The following is a 13,356-nucleotide window of genomic DNA, read 5'->3' on the forward strand; positions in this document are numbered from 1 at the left end:
GTCTTTACGGTCAGTATGTCTCCCTACACAGGGATCCAAAACTGGACATGTCAATATGAGGTCCAAGGACTGCTGAACGGAGGTGGACAAATCTCACCCTAACAGAGGTCTCTCACACATCCCAGGGCAATGCCTGCCAGGCCCCATGGCATCCCCACAGAACTGCTCGCCAGCCCATCCTGTAAGGGGTGGGCCAACACAGGGCATTTGTCATTGCTGAAATTCCTGAGGTTCCCATCACCCTGTTCCTCTCCTCCATGCAGAGGGCAGCCCTGCCAGCAGGCACATATTCTACCTTTGACACAGGAACAGGGTGGGAGACAGTGTTGAAAACCTTGTTCAAGAGGAGGTAAATGACATCTACCCCTCCACTTGACTACAAATCCAATTATTATTTATTAAAGGCAATCAGGTGGGTGAGGCATAATTTTTCCTTGGTAAATCCATACCATGTGTATTATTCCTAGTAAGAATCACTAAACCAGACAGTTTAAGAACAAAGATTTCCAGAGCTTATCCAGCCCAATCCTCTCATCAAAACTGGTCTGAATAGATCATCTTCCTCTCTACCAACCCCAGTGAAGTCCTGAAAACCCACAAGGAAGGAAGTGGTGGAGTCACCAAGCCTGGAAGAGTTCAAGAAATGACTGGATATGTGGCACTTCTGGCTACTGTTTAGCTGACATAGTGGTTTTCAGGGAAATGCTTGATGTGATGACCTTGAAGGTCTTCTCCAGCCTCCACAATTCTATGATTGTGGGCCCCTTCCACCTCAGGACATTCTATGATACACCATCAATCACACACATGAAAAATCATCCACCCCAAAAAATCACCAAACACACACACACACACACACGATAAAGAAAGAGAAGACAAGGTATTGGAAAGGGACCTTGGCTTGTTTAGTCAATGTAAGTGATAAATATCTGTGCACGCTTGAGCTTGACTTACTGCAAGGTGGCCACCAAGCTGCTCTATCACTGTCTCTCAAGTGGAAAAGCAGCAAAAATATGATTAAGGGCTCATGACACAATGACAGGACGATCACTCAGCAGTTATTGTTATGGGGAAAACTGACTCAAGTCAAGGAAATTTATTTTTACCACTGAAATCTGAGTAGAATAACAAGAAATACGAAAAAAACCTAGAAATAAATTCCCCCCACCTTTCCCTTTATCCTGTGGTCAGCTTCACTCACTACCAACTTCTCTACCTCTTCTCCCCGAATGGAGTAGGGGGTCAGGAAATGAGGTCACAGTCACACTTTTCCCAGCTCCAGCACAGGATCCCAAACACAGTCTGCATTCTTCATTAACAGCTCCAGCATGAGTGCCTTCTACAGGATGCAGTTCTTCAGGAACAGACTGCTCAAGTGTGCATTCTAAGTCTTTCCAGAAAACCTACTTCAGCATGGGCTCCTGTCTCCATGGAGCCACTGGTCCTTTCAGGAACCTGCTCCAGCATGGGCTCCTCTCCATGGAGTCACAGCCTCCTTCGGGCATCCCATTGCTCTGGCATGGGGTTCTGCACAGGCTGCAGATGGACACCTGCTTCACCATGGACTTCCATGGGCTGCAAGGCACACAAGCTACTGTACCATGGTCTTCACCATGGGTTGCACAACAGTATTTGCTCCAGCATGCAGAGCATCTCCTCTCCCTCCTTCCGCACCTTGGTGTCTCCAGGGCTGTTTCTCTCATATTGCACTTCTCTCCTTGGACTGCTGTTGTGTAGCAGTTTTTCACCTTCTTAAACTTTTTATCTCTGAGGTGCTGCCACCATCACTGACAGGCTTGGCATCACCCAGTGGCTGGTCCACTTGCAGCACTGGCTCTGTCAGACATGAGGAAAGGTTCTGGCAGCTTCTCACAGAGGCCACCTCTGTAACCCCTCCACTACCAAATCCTTGCCACACATCTAATAAAGCATCCTAATGCTAAGAGGGACAAGCATTGCTAATTCAAGTGAACCAGAGAGGTGCTGTCATGGCACTACACCTTCAGATCTGGTTCAGTTCTCCAAAAGAAACTCCATCAAGGTAAATTAAGCTAAGTAACAGAAAATTATCGCAGGCAGCACTGAGACCACACTTCTCATATGTATTGCCACCGGCTCCTTTCTAAGGACTCCCGATTCAAACCGGTGTTCCTGCCAAGCCAGGGGTGAGAACACCTGCACACCCTCACCGCTTGCGTGCGACATACGCAAACGTCTCAAAGCGGCCAGCTTTAAATAAAAATGTCAAACAAACAACACCCCCTCACACAGCGCAGCAGCGGCAGCTGCTTTTACTTCGCTGCGGTCCGGACGCCGCGGATCGCTCCCCCCGCCCGCCCCGCCGCCCCCGGGGCCCCTCACCTCGGCCAGGCCGGGCTGGGCCGGGCGCGCCTCCTCCCGCTGCGCCCGAGCCGGCCGCGCCCTGGGCGCATGCGCGGCACCCGGCGCAGGCGCGGCGGCGGCGGCGGGCTGGAAGGGCCGCGGGAGGAGCCGAGCTCACGGGAGCGCGGCGAGCAGTGGGGGCGCCCGGCGCAGATGCCGCGCAGGAAAGAACGCAAACCTTTATCGGCCTCAGCATTACCGCAGAGTGAGTGTCTTCAGCCTCCTAAATGCTTTGGCACGCAGTTGTCAGTAAGGTGCAGGGACATCAGGAAGACCCTGGACGTGAAGAATAAATGATGCTCTGGTTGCTGCATGTTACCACATAATCACAGAACCAACTAGGTTGGAAGACACTTCTAAGAACATCGACGGTGCAGCTCTCTCAAAGGCAGAAGAAGAGTTTAAGCCCAGTTCTGATGTATTTTGGTAACTTCTGTGCTACCGACTGGTAACCACACATCTGAGACAGAGGTTATATTCTCAATTAAGATGGTTAGTTTAACACTAAACAGCACTTCTGTTCCCTAACATCAAAGCCACAGTCAACTTCTACGAGGCCTGTATAACATAAGAATGGCTCTCAGTGAAAATATCTAAAGAAAAATTCACAAATAATTGAAAGGAATTTGTTAGAAAATTATTAGATTATTCTCTAAGGTTAGGTTATTCTCCCTCAGGGTTATCTGCTGAGTTGGTTTCAACTGAAAGTAATGGAATGCTGACAAATAAAAACCAAAAATATATGTAGTCAAGTCTGTCTAGTATTTTTACCAGTTTTTTCATTTAAAAAGATCAGGGATATATTGTCTTTAGTTTCACCAGCTAAAGCTGTCAAGGAGCGTTGCCACTGCCCGCATTAAATTGGTGGAAAAACATGCGCTGCCACTTCCAAGAGCCACTAAAAGCGCAGAAGTGATTCACTGTTTTCTCTTGAGCTGCCTACATGTGTACATACAAAGGGAAGATCAGTCAGATCCCAGAGAACATGTGGACTGCTTGCTTTATCTGTGACGTTTCCGAAGCAACTCTTTTCAAACAGCACATACAAGTATTTGTGATGTGGCTTTTGGCTCAGTACACTCTGGCCAACATGGGCTCCCATGTCTGCTTGCTGCTGAAATTTCGTAAGATGAGGTAAAAGGACCTGTAGGACCTTTCACAAGGATGTATTTCAGTCCATCTCCAGGTGACCATAGGTGATGACATGAATCCAAAGGCAGTGCTCAGTCTCCTCTGCCCATTCCGTGCTTTCTGCTTCATCTAAGGACATCTTGCTATTGACAGGCTGTTTTGTTATTGATGTTTTGTGATTAGTAGTTAGCTATGAAGGGCCATCACTCCACCCATGCAGAGCTTCCATGGACTTCAATACAAAGCCAGTGTGAGGGTAGAAATGAGAAAAAAATCCCTGATTTGTATCCTCACAGGCTATTGAGATGAATAGGAGTGGAAATTGCTTCACTCTCACCAGGGAGTACTCTGCAACTCATAAGACTAGGCTTGAAATGCCATACTGAACTTTATCCTGTAGGAGCTCATAGATAAAAACTCCCTTTGTATTAGTGCAAGCAAGGCCCGCAGCGTTTTTTGACTGCCTGTACAGCACTTTTCCTTTTATAACTGCCAGATCGCAGAGCTTGCCTGACAGGTGAAGTATATCTCAGTAGCATGCTGTCCAAAGAAACTTCTCTAGCTGTGTGTTAGCTCCATGTTGTGCCCTAGACGTGGGACCCCTAGTTCTGAGTACAGTGCCAAGTCTGCTACTGCCCAAATGAGCATTAGCCAAAATGGCTTTCAATTTAATGCAAACTGCAGTGAGATCTCCTGAGATTAAAGGAGCATGTAGTAGTTTATTTTGGTGCTGACCATTCTGAGTGTGTTGATACTGTGAAGCATCTTGCTTTGACAAGCACCTCACCAGTGGTATCATGCTTGGTATCAGAGTATCAGGAATATCACATCCATTCTCTGGGTCACTTGACTGTGGTGCATGATGGCCAGCACTGTTCCTGAGCCCTGAGTTTCATGCAGGTCATATAAGGACACTGAGGCATGAGAACACAGTGTATGTAACACAAACGCTCTCACAAAGGGCTTTTGGTAGCCCCAGAGACTCAGTCGTGGCTTGAGACAAAAGGAACTCATCTCATCTTTGTGAAACGATTTACTGTCCTGTGGTCTCAATCTGTTTTAATAACATATTTTTCTATACTGATACCTTAGAAGCAGGAAAAAAGCAGAAGATATCTCTTAAAGAACATACTTAAATTTGCAGACAGACACTGCTTTTGATTGCCTTTTGACTTGCAAGGCTAATAGAGCCTGGCTGTCACGTGGATATGTATTTTCTGTAGTTGCCTGAAGTGGTGTCCCTAGCTTTCAAGGTCTTCCATTAAAGCAGAAGAAATACTTGGAGGTTATGCAGGTAGCATCAGTGCCAAAGTCATAACTGGGTTTGATTCAAAGCAGTTCATATCAGCTGCAGATTATGCTGAAAAATGCTTCCCCTAGCAAATTTTTGAAATAAATTTTCCCTTTTGAAAGAAACATGACACCTCTGGGAGGTGTGTCCAACACAATTTACTGTTGGTCTTAATGTGGCCTTGTTACAGCAGGGATTACTGTAACACGCATATATCAAACCAGGAGTCCCTTGGAAAAGAAATGTATATGGACAGACAGATTCGTGGTAGATGTTTCAGAGATGTTTATTTCCCCAGCTGCGTGGCCGGAGCTCTGCTGAGGAACTGTTCCAGTCACGGGACCAAGGGTCCTTCTGCCTGCGCAGGGAACACAAACCAACCCATGGGAACGAGGCTGAGCAGGGGCAGGGAAACCCCGTGTCTGTGCCCTCAGGGCCCCTCTCCCAGGGCTACACGGCGGGGAGGGACCCCAACACCTCACCCGTTTTATTTTAATAAAAGGAGAATGAAAACAACTGGATAAACATAACAAGAACAGTTTCAAAACAAAACAAGCCACCCTCCTGAGTCTTTAAATGTCCAAACAGATTCTGTGGAACATCTTAGGGCTGACAGAAGGGAGACAGGACTCTCTGAGCATGCTTTGTGGGGAAACTGAGGCAGGAGAGGGTTTAACTTCTTCCCTCCCCCTTTTCATCCCCCACTCGGCATTGGAAAGGGATTTTTGGGGAAACAATTGGCAAAAGCATGGTTTTGTGAGGGAAACCATGGGTGAAAAAACGGATTGGGAATACACTGGGGGTAATAGGACATAGGGTAAAAGGGAAAGGTGGGATTAGGAAAGGGAGACTGTAGGGGGGCTTACAATGGAGATATTGTCTACATGATTTTTTTGCATATATACTGCCTTTTACAGGAACACCATCAGGCCCAGTGACCTGCGATGCTTGTAACCCTTTTCTACCTCGTATAATTTTGAATTCCACCACCTCTCCATCTCCCAAGCTTGGGATGCATTTTTCAGGGTTATTCTTTTTAATAGCAGTTCTATGCACGAATATGTCTTGCTGGTTGTCACACCTTGTTATAAAACCATAATTTTGCTTAACATTATACCATTTTACTATCCCTAAGATCTTAGTTACTATGATCTTTTCCTTTTTCCGAGTGGCTGCTGTTTTCTGTCTCGCTGCGTCTTTGCTCTCTCCTTTCGGTCGCTCCCGTGTTGGAATTGTCGGGGCTGCTGGTGCCTGCGCGCTCTTCCCGGGGTCGCGTTCGGGCGCGGGCCGGGCCGGGCCGCCGCTCAGTTCTCCGTGCGTCGCCTCCTCTGGTCGCAGCTTCGCTGCCGCTGCCGGGCGCTGCACCCTCTCGGCCGGGCCCCGAGCGATGACTCCCGCGCCCTGCTCCAGCGCGCGTTTCGGCTGGGCGCGGCTCCGCTCCACCGCCGCCCGCCGCCCGCGCGCCGCCCCTCTCGGCCGGGCGTTCACGGGGCTCGCTCCACCACGCGCTGCGCGGGCCGGGCGGGCACCGCCGGGTCGCGCTCCGCCGTCCTCGCTCCGCCACCGACACTGCGGCTCGCGTGGCTCCGCCCGCGCGCGGGAACTGCCTCGCTGCTGCTCGCAGAGCGCTCGGTGCACGTGGCCTGGGCCGCACGGTCCCTGCGCCAGGCTTCCCTTCGCCAGGACACAGCTGACATTGCTCAACAGTCTCGGTAACTAAATAATATTCACGAAAATATTCTTCCATCGGCATATATTTTGACTCCAGTATTAACTGTGTCCAAACGGTTTTCCAAAAGCCCTTGGTAAGAATTAAATCCCAAGAAACATAGAAAAAGTTCTTAAACAACCATGCCAGGAAGTGTTTCAGTTCTTTTTGAGCTTGAATCAAGCTAAAATTTACAAATCGTTGTTCAAGAATCATTTTAAGTTTAAGATAAATGTCCATATGCGGCTCTGAGAGCCAAGAGTCTTCCCACGGTTCCTCCATAGTTTAGATATGGAATAGCAAAGCAAAACCAAGAAGAGGAATCCAAAGTTTCCAGGGTTTACTCACACAAATCAGTCGCTTAGGGATCGGGGATCGTTCTGCTCTCATTCTCCACCATTTGTTGCAGTGGGGATCTGCAACACGCATATATCAAACCAGGAGTCCCGTGGAAAGGAAATATATATGGACAGACAGATTCTTGATAGCTGTTTCAGAGATGTTTATTTCTCCAGCCGCATGGCCGGGCTCTGCCGAGGAACTGTTCCAGTCACGGACCAAGGGTCCTTCTGCCCGCGCAGGGAACACAAACCAACCAACGGGAACGAGGCTGAGCAGGGGCAGGGAAACCCCGTGTCTGTGCCCTCAGGGCCCCTCTGCCAGGGCTCCATGGCAGGGGGAGGAGACCCCAACATGGCCTATCTGTTATACAGAAAATAATAAAAATAGAATTCAGCTAGCTTGTATTGGGCTGCCAAATAGGCTTACCACCCTCCAGTTCGTGTGACAGGAGTTCTTGAAAAGGTCAGCAAATCTGTGAAAACTGCCCTGTTCTCAGGCTTGTGAATTTTCTTTCAGGAGAAAAACTAGGCAGGAGTCCTTGTCTCCAGTTACACTTTTTCTAGGGTATTCTAGGTTGTTTTATTATGGGACAGTCTAATCCCATGAGGGGTGATGCATGGCAATGGCCTCCAAGAAATGCCAGAAGGTTCTCTTGGCAGCATTTGTAATACGCTGTGAGGTCTCCCAGTGAAGGTTACTATGCAAATGAAAATCATACAGTAATAGCCCTGATAATGGCCTAATCTGCATATCTCATTTCTTACATGGAATTTTATCCAAACCAGAAAGCAATTCTAGCTTTAATCATGAAGCAGAGGAATAAGGAAAGTTCCAGTTTAGAATATATTGCAGAAATCAATAGCAGCAAAGCCTACCGCTATTAAAATACATTTATTTTAAATCTTTTAAGCCTAGTAATGAAATACAGTTTTAGCAAATGGACCTGCCTAGTCAGCTATGTCTTTAGCCACTGTAACTAAGAAGGCTCATTTAAAATGCATTCAGCTTTCAAATGCAGCTGCTTTTGCTGCAAACAGTAGTCAGCTATGAAGGGCCATCACTCCACCCATGCAAAGCTTCCACGGACTTCAATGTAAAGCCAGTGTGAGGGTAGAAATGAGAAAAAAAATCCCTGATTTGTATCCTCACAGGCTATTGAGATGAATAAGAGTGGAAATTGCTTCACTCTCACCAGGGAGTACTCTGCAACTCACAAGACTAGGCTTGAAATGCCATACTGAACTTTATCCTGTAGGAGCTCATAGATAAAAACTCCCTTTGTATTAGTGCAAGCAAGGCCCACAGCGTTTTTTGACTGCCTGTACAGCACTTGCTCTGCTGAAGGGTAATGTAGAAAGTTTGAGGCATATTTCTGACAAAGACTAATTGCTAGCACTGTTGGCCATTTCAGTTTCCTATTGATTGTATTGCATGGCAGAGTTTTTAGAGAGATAGAAAAATCTTTGACATCAGCTCTCACTCTCAGGCTCATAGATCCTACAAAGCCTTTCAATTTATATGTGCATGAATGAAAATGAATAGCTAGTGGAGTGATAACATTAAAATTAGGACCTCACCAGAGACCAGTTGCATACTACTCTGTACAACTAGATCTGATTTTATTAAATCAGTGGCAGCAGCAGCTACAGTATTAGAAAGAAGTCACCTCCTTGTTCTGGAATACACTGGAACGAACTCGTGTCCCAAACAAGGCGGAAATATTTTTGAAACAGTACACAGCTCAAGCCTTATTGCCACAATGGGCACACAGGTACAAATGGATCATTTTAGTGCTGGATAATATAACTTTGAAAAGATGCAGTATCTTGAATCCAGTAACCCTAATGTTTTTGTCTGATGGTGGGGCCAAACATCACCAGTGTGAGCAGGTGATGAACATTTCAAGTAAACTGCAGGCAGATGTAACTGATGCTCCTTTGCACAATCCAGATCTAACTTTGTCTTTAGGGGGTTCATCTTACTACTTGCACAGGCAACAATGAACGAGATAAACTGTGAACAGCCAAGGGCGAGTAACAGAAGCTGAACCTCGCTAGACTCCAAAACAACAAACTGCATTCTGCTTTCGCTTACATGATGCAGCACAGCAAAACCTAAGGAGGATTCAAGGAATGCAGTTAAAGATGTGATTTAGATTGTTTCATGCCTCCACTTTTCTTCTTTAAATGAACATTAGCTGATGTCACAAAACTACAAGAAGACTGCTCAGGAGTAATTAAAAATAATGAGTATTCCAATTGTTGTCATTGAGATTAACAAGACTATTCATTTGTTTAGATTTACTTAGTGTGTGTTTTCAAGCTGTGATGTGACTTTGGCAGGACCAGGGAAGGGATCATCCCCTTACTTGGCACTGGTGAGGCTGCACCTTGAGCCCTGTGTTCAGTTTTGGACCTTTCCTTCACTACAGAATAGACATTGTTCTGGAGCTTGTATCCAGAGAAGGGGAACAAAGCTGCCTGAGAATCTGGAGGACAAAACATACAAGGAGCACGTGAGGGAGCTGGGGCTGTTTAGCCTGGAGAAAATGAGACTGAGGGGAGAATGTATCGCTTTCTAGAACTCCCCCCACAGACTTGCAAGGCTCCTGGCATCCATTTTCATAAGAATCATTGCCCCTTTTTAACCTAGTCTCTCAATGATTTCCTTGAGGTGGGGATGCAAGGGCAGAATATTGATGAATGATGTGCTGGGAAACTATTGCTCTTGCTCTATGTTTCTGTATGTATATATAGTATATATTTTCTACACACACACATGTATTTGTATGTATTTGCGGTCTGAAGCAGATAAAATGTATAGTTTTGGTCAGTTTAAAATATGCTGTCTGAGGAACAGGTAAAGAGAATGGATGAGGCAGCAGAGCATTGAAAGGTGGAAATTGCAGTAAATTAGGATAGCATGCTTTTTGCATTTGTATCTTTTGGAGAGCTGGGAAGTTTTTATTGGAAATTGTAAATATATGTAAAAGTGTCTGGAATTTATGTCACCTGGTGATGAAAAGTATTCTGATAGGAAATTCATTGTTCATTGAGGGGTGCCTACCATTGGGAAGAGTGTAAATGAAGTCCAGCTGCTTACTACTAAAATCTATTGAATTCAGTGGACCACACAGAGCTTGTATGGAAGGGCATCTGCAGCCTGCATGGCAAGTCAGAATATACAGGCTGCAGATTCACTGATCCCCTTCCAGCAGCTGGCAAAACATGTCCACCCATCTTAATTCTGTTTTGTTCCCCTCTATGACTTCATAAATATTACTTCTAGCTTACTCACTATACTGTGATTACTGACTGACTCCCATATGGTGAGCAGTCATGCTTTACAACTTTCTTATATGTGAAAGTTGCTATTTCTGATTCATATGTTTTCTGTTTAGAGTTCTGAATGTGCTTATCAAGCTCCTAAGGCCAGACTTCTGAAAATATGTGTGTAATGTATTCCTTAAACTTTGCAATGTTCTTTCAAATGCCACATCTGCCAAATAATTTCTTATTGATTGTTGAACTAGCTGTGTATTTCAGTTTCTCTGTTCTCCAATACTAACTTTGCTTACATGCCTTTTTCTGTTTCTTAATTTTTTCCATTTTTTTTTTCAGGGCTAAACTTTCTTCTCACTGTGTTTAACTGCTTTTAACCTTCATGCTTTATCTGGTTGCTCCTGGTTAAATAATTAGTTAGTCTCTTTTTTCAACTCACCATCCATAGAGTTGGGATAAAACTACTTTCTGAATCAGTGAGGGCATAATCATGAATTCATTAAAGATGAGGACAGTTAAGACCCAGTGGCTACATGAGTACTTATCACTGATTAAAAAAATCTGGTTTTCACCAGCAGTTTTTCACCAAGGTAACGTTAAGCCATTTCAGATTCTCATTCATTTTCTAGTGATACTGGGAATAAAGAAGATTTGGCTGGTTTATGGTTCTCACAATAAAAGTGTGAGGATAGTGTAGTCTTGTACCTTTCTGATACTCTTGTAATGAAACTATAGAAAAACATAAGTATTCTATGACCAAGACATGGTGGTCATCTTATGCATAAATTCCTGAATTGGATTATGGTCAACTTACATAACTAATACAGTGGTGTATTGGGTTTGCATGACCAGGTTTTTGGTAGTGGGGGGGTGCAGGGCTGGCTTTCATGAGAAGCTGCTGGAAGCTTCCTCCATGTTCAGCAGAGCCAAAGCCAGCCAGCTCCAAGATGGACATGCCACTGGCCAAGGCTGGGCCAATTAGAGATGGTGGTAACATCTCTGTGATATTTAAGAAGGAAAACAGAAATTGTTGTGCAGATGTAATTGTGGCCAGAGAAGAGCAGGGTGAGAATATGTGAGAGGAACAACTCTGCAGACACCAAGGTCAGAGCAGAAGGAGGGACAGGAGGTGCTCCAGGTGCTGGAGCTGGGATTCCCCTGCAGCCCATGGTGCAGACCATGGTGAAAGCAGCTGTGCCCCCTGCAGCCCATGGATGGAGGATCCATGAATGCAAAGATCCACCTGCAGCCCACAGAGGAGCCCCACACTGGAGCAGGTGGATGCCTGAGAGGAGGCTGTGACCCCATGGGAGGTCTGTGCTGCAGCAGGCTCCTGGCAGGGACCTGCAGACCTGTGGAGAGAGGGAGCCCATGCTGGAAGCAGGTTTCCTGGAAGGACTTGTGACCCCATGGGGGACCTACACTGGAGCAGCCTGTCCTTGAAGGACTGCACCTCATGGAAGAGTGACCCACATGGAGCAGTCTGGGAGGACTGATGCCCATGGGATGGGCTCACATTGGAGATGTTCATGGAGAACTGTCTCCCATGGGAGGGACCCCACACTGGAGAAGGGGAAGGACTCCCCTTCCTGAGCAGTGGGAGAAACAACATATGATGAACGGACCATAGCCCACATTCCCTGTCTCCACACACTGCTGGGGGGGAGAAGGTTGAGCTGGGAAGGAGGGAGGGGTGGGAATAAGGTGTTTTTAAGGTCTTATTTTATTTCTCATTATCCTGCTCTGATTTTGTTAGTAATAAATTCAGTTAATATCTCTAATTCAAGCCTGTTTTGCCCATGATGGTATTTCATGAGTAGTCTCTCTCTAGCCCCATCTCAACCCATGAATCCTTTGTTGTATTTTCTCTCCCTTGTCCAGCTGCAGAGAAGACTGGGAGAGAGAGTCTTTGGTGGGTGCCTGGCATCCAGACAGGGTCAATCCACGACAGTGTTTTTGGTGCCATGACTTGGATTCAAACTGAGGTTGCTGCCACCACAAGAACCTGATGCAGAGTGAAGATGGTCACATAATTGCTTTTTGCTCTGCCTGATTGCTAATGGGGAGATTTCCTGTCAGGCCAGGAACTGAAAACACTGATTTCAGTGAAGCTACTCCCTAATACCGCCTTTGCGCATGTGATCAGACTGTCCTGGCTATGGCTGGGGAAATCCAAAAGAAGTTCTCTGAACTTAGTCATTACACAGGTCTAAACAGAGTACAGAATTTGACTTTATTTCTTTGACTAACAGGAGCATTTACTCTAGGGGCACCAGCATTGTGAGGAAATAAACCCCTAAATACTTCCTTGTAGGTCTTTCAACGAGACTTTTCCACTCTCAATGAATTTCCTTTTGTGTCCCTGGAGGTCAATAAAAAAAATTTTTTTAACCTTTTATACTGTAATATTGTGCATAGCCAAGACCCCTTTTTGCATTTATCTTTAGTTGTTATTACTACGTCCCTCTGAGGTGACCAGTGGTGAGTTATAAACTGTTTTATATTGTTTTCTAAATCATGCAGCCCTTCGTCTTGCAGATCTTTTCTATTGATAAGGGGGTTTATATGTTTCCAGCTAAAGTTCTTATTTTCTGTTTGATTTGCGATTAGAAATTGACAAGCCAATAAAACCTGAAAACAGGCACACATTTGGCTCAAGCTGCTTGGCATTGTTCATCCTGTGTAGCTAACCAAAGAAAGCCAATCCAGACATTCTGCCATTAGTTCCTGGTAACTAGAATGGTATTACAACGAAACTTAGACATATTCCTTGTTGTATGTGTAAGATCAGATGTAGGATTATTTTAACTTTTTGCTCTGGTTCAGACCATTGTAATCAATATCTGGCTTGGAGCAAGATTGGCTATGATTTTTTTATATTGTCTTCATAAGGAAATTAAAATATCTCAAATACAGAGAAATTCAGACTGATGATATATTTAAAAGGCATGGTGGTTTCATTTATAGCCAGTAATATTAGCTTTTTCAGTTCATTGCTTTTTTTGAAATATTTGAAAACAAGGCCTATTTAAGAGTCAGTCAATATACTTGAGTCACAAAATTTGAACTTCAAATAGAAATTTAAAACAACTGTGTTTGAAATATTGAAGACAATTCAGTGTATCCAAATGAGCTGGGAAACAGTCTTCCTTTTTTGTGGCATAAGATATATCTGCCTTGTGTAAGAAAATGATAGCAGCAATTCCTTTCCACTGTGTGGA

At 45.2% G+C, this 13,356-nt stretch overlaps 1 protein-coding gene across 3 annotated transcripts in view; it reads right to left on the bottom strand.

Annotated features, from left to right (window-relative positions):
- The window catches only part of FOCAD (focadhesin), a 96,596-nt gene extending 94,157 nt beyond the window's left edge, over window positions 1-2,439 (bottom strand). For all 3 annotated transcript variants that reach the window (XM_039566936.1, XM_039566935.1, XM_039566937.1), the window contains exon 1: window positions 2,362-2,439. The gene's annotated coding sequence lies outside the window, so the exon portion shown is untranslated. The remainder of the gene's footprint in view (window positions 1-2,361) is intronic.
- Window positions 2,440-13,356: the final 10,917 nt, after the last annotated feature.

The sequence above is a fragment of the Corvus cornix genome, chromosome Z, assembly GCF_000738735.6.
Source record: "Corvus cornix cornix isolate S_Up_H32 chromosome Z, ASM73873v5, whole genome shotgun sequence".
In the NCBI taxonomy this organism is placed as follows: Eukaryota; Metazoa; Chordata; class Aves; order Passeriformes; family Corvidae; genus Corvus; species Corvus cornix.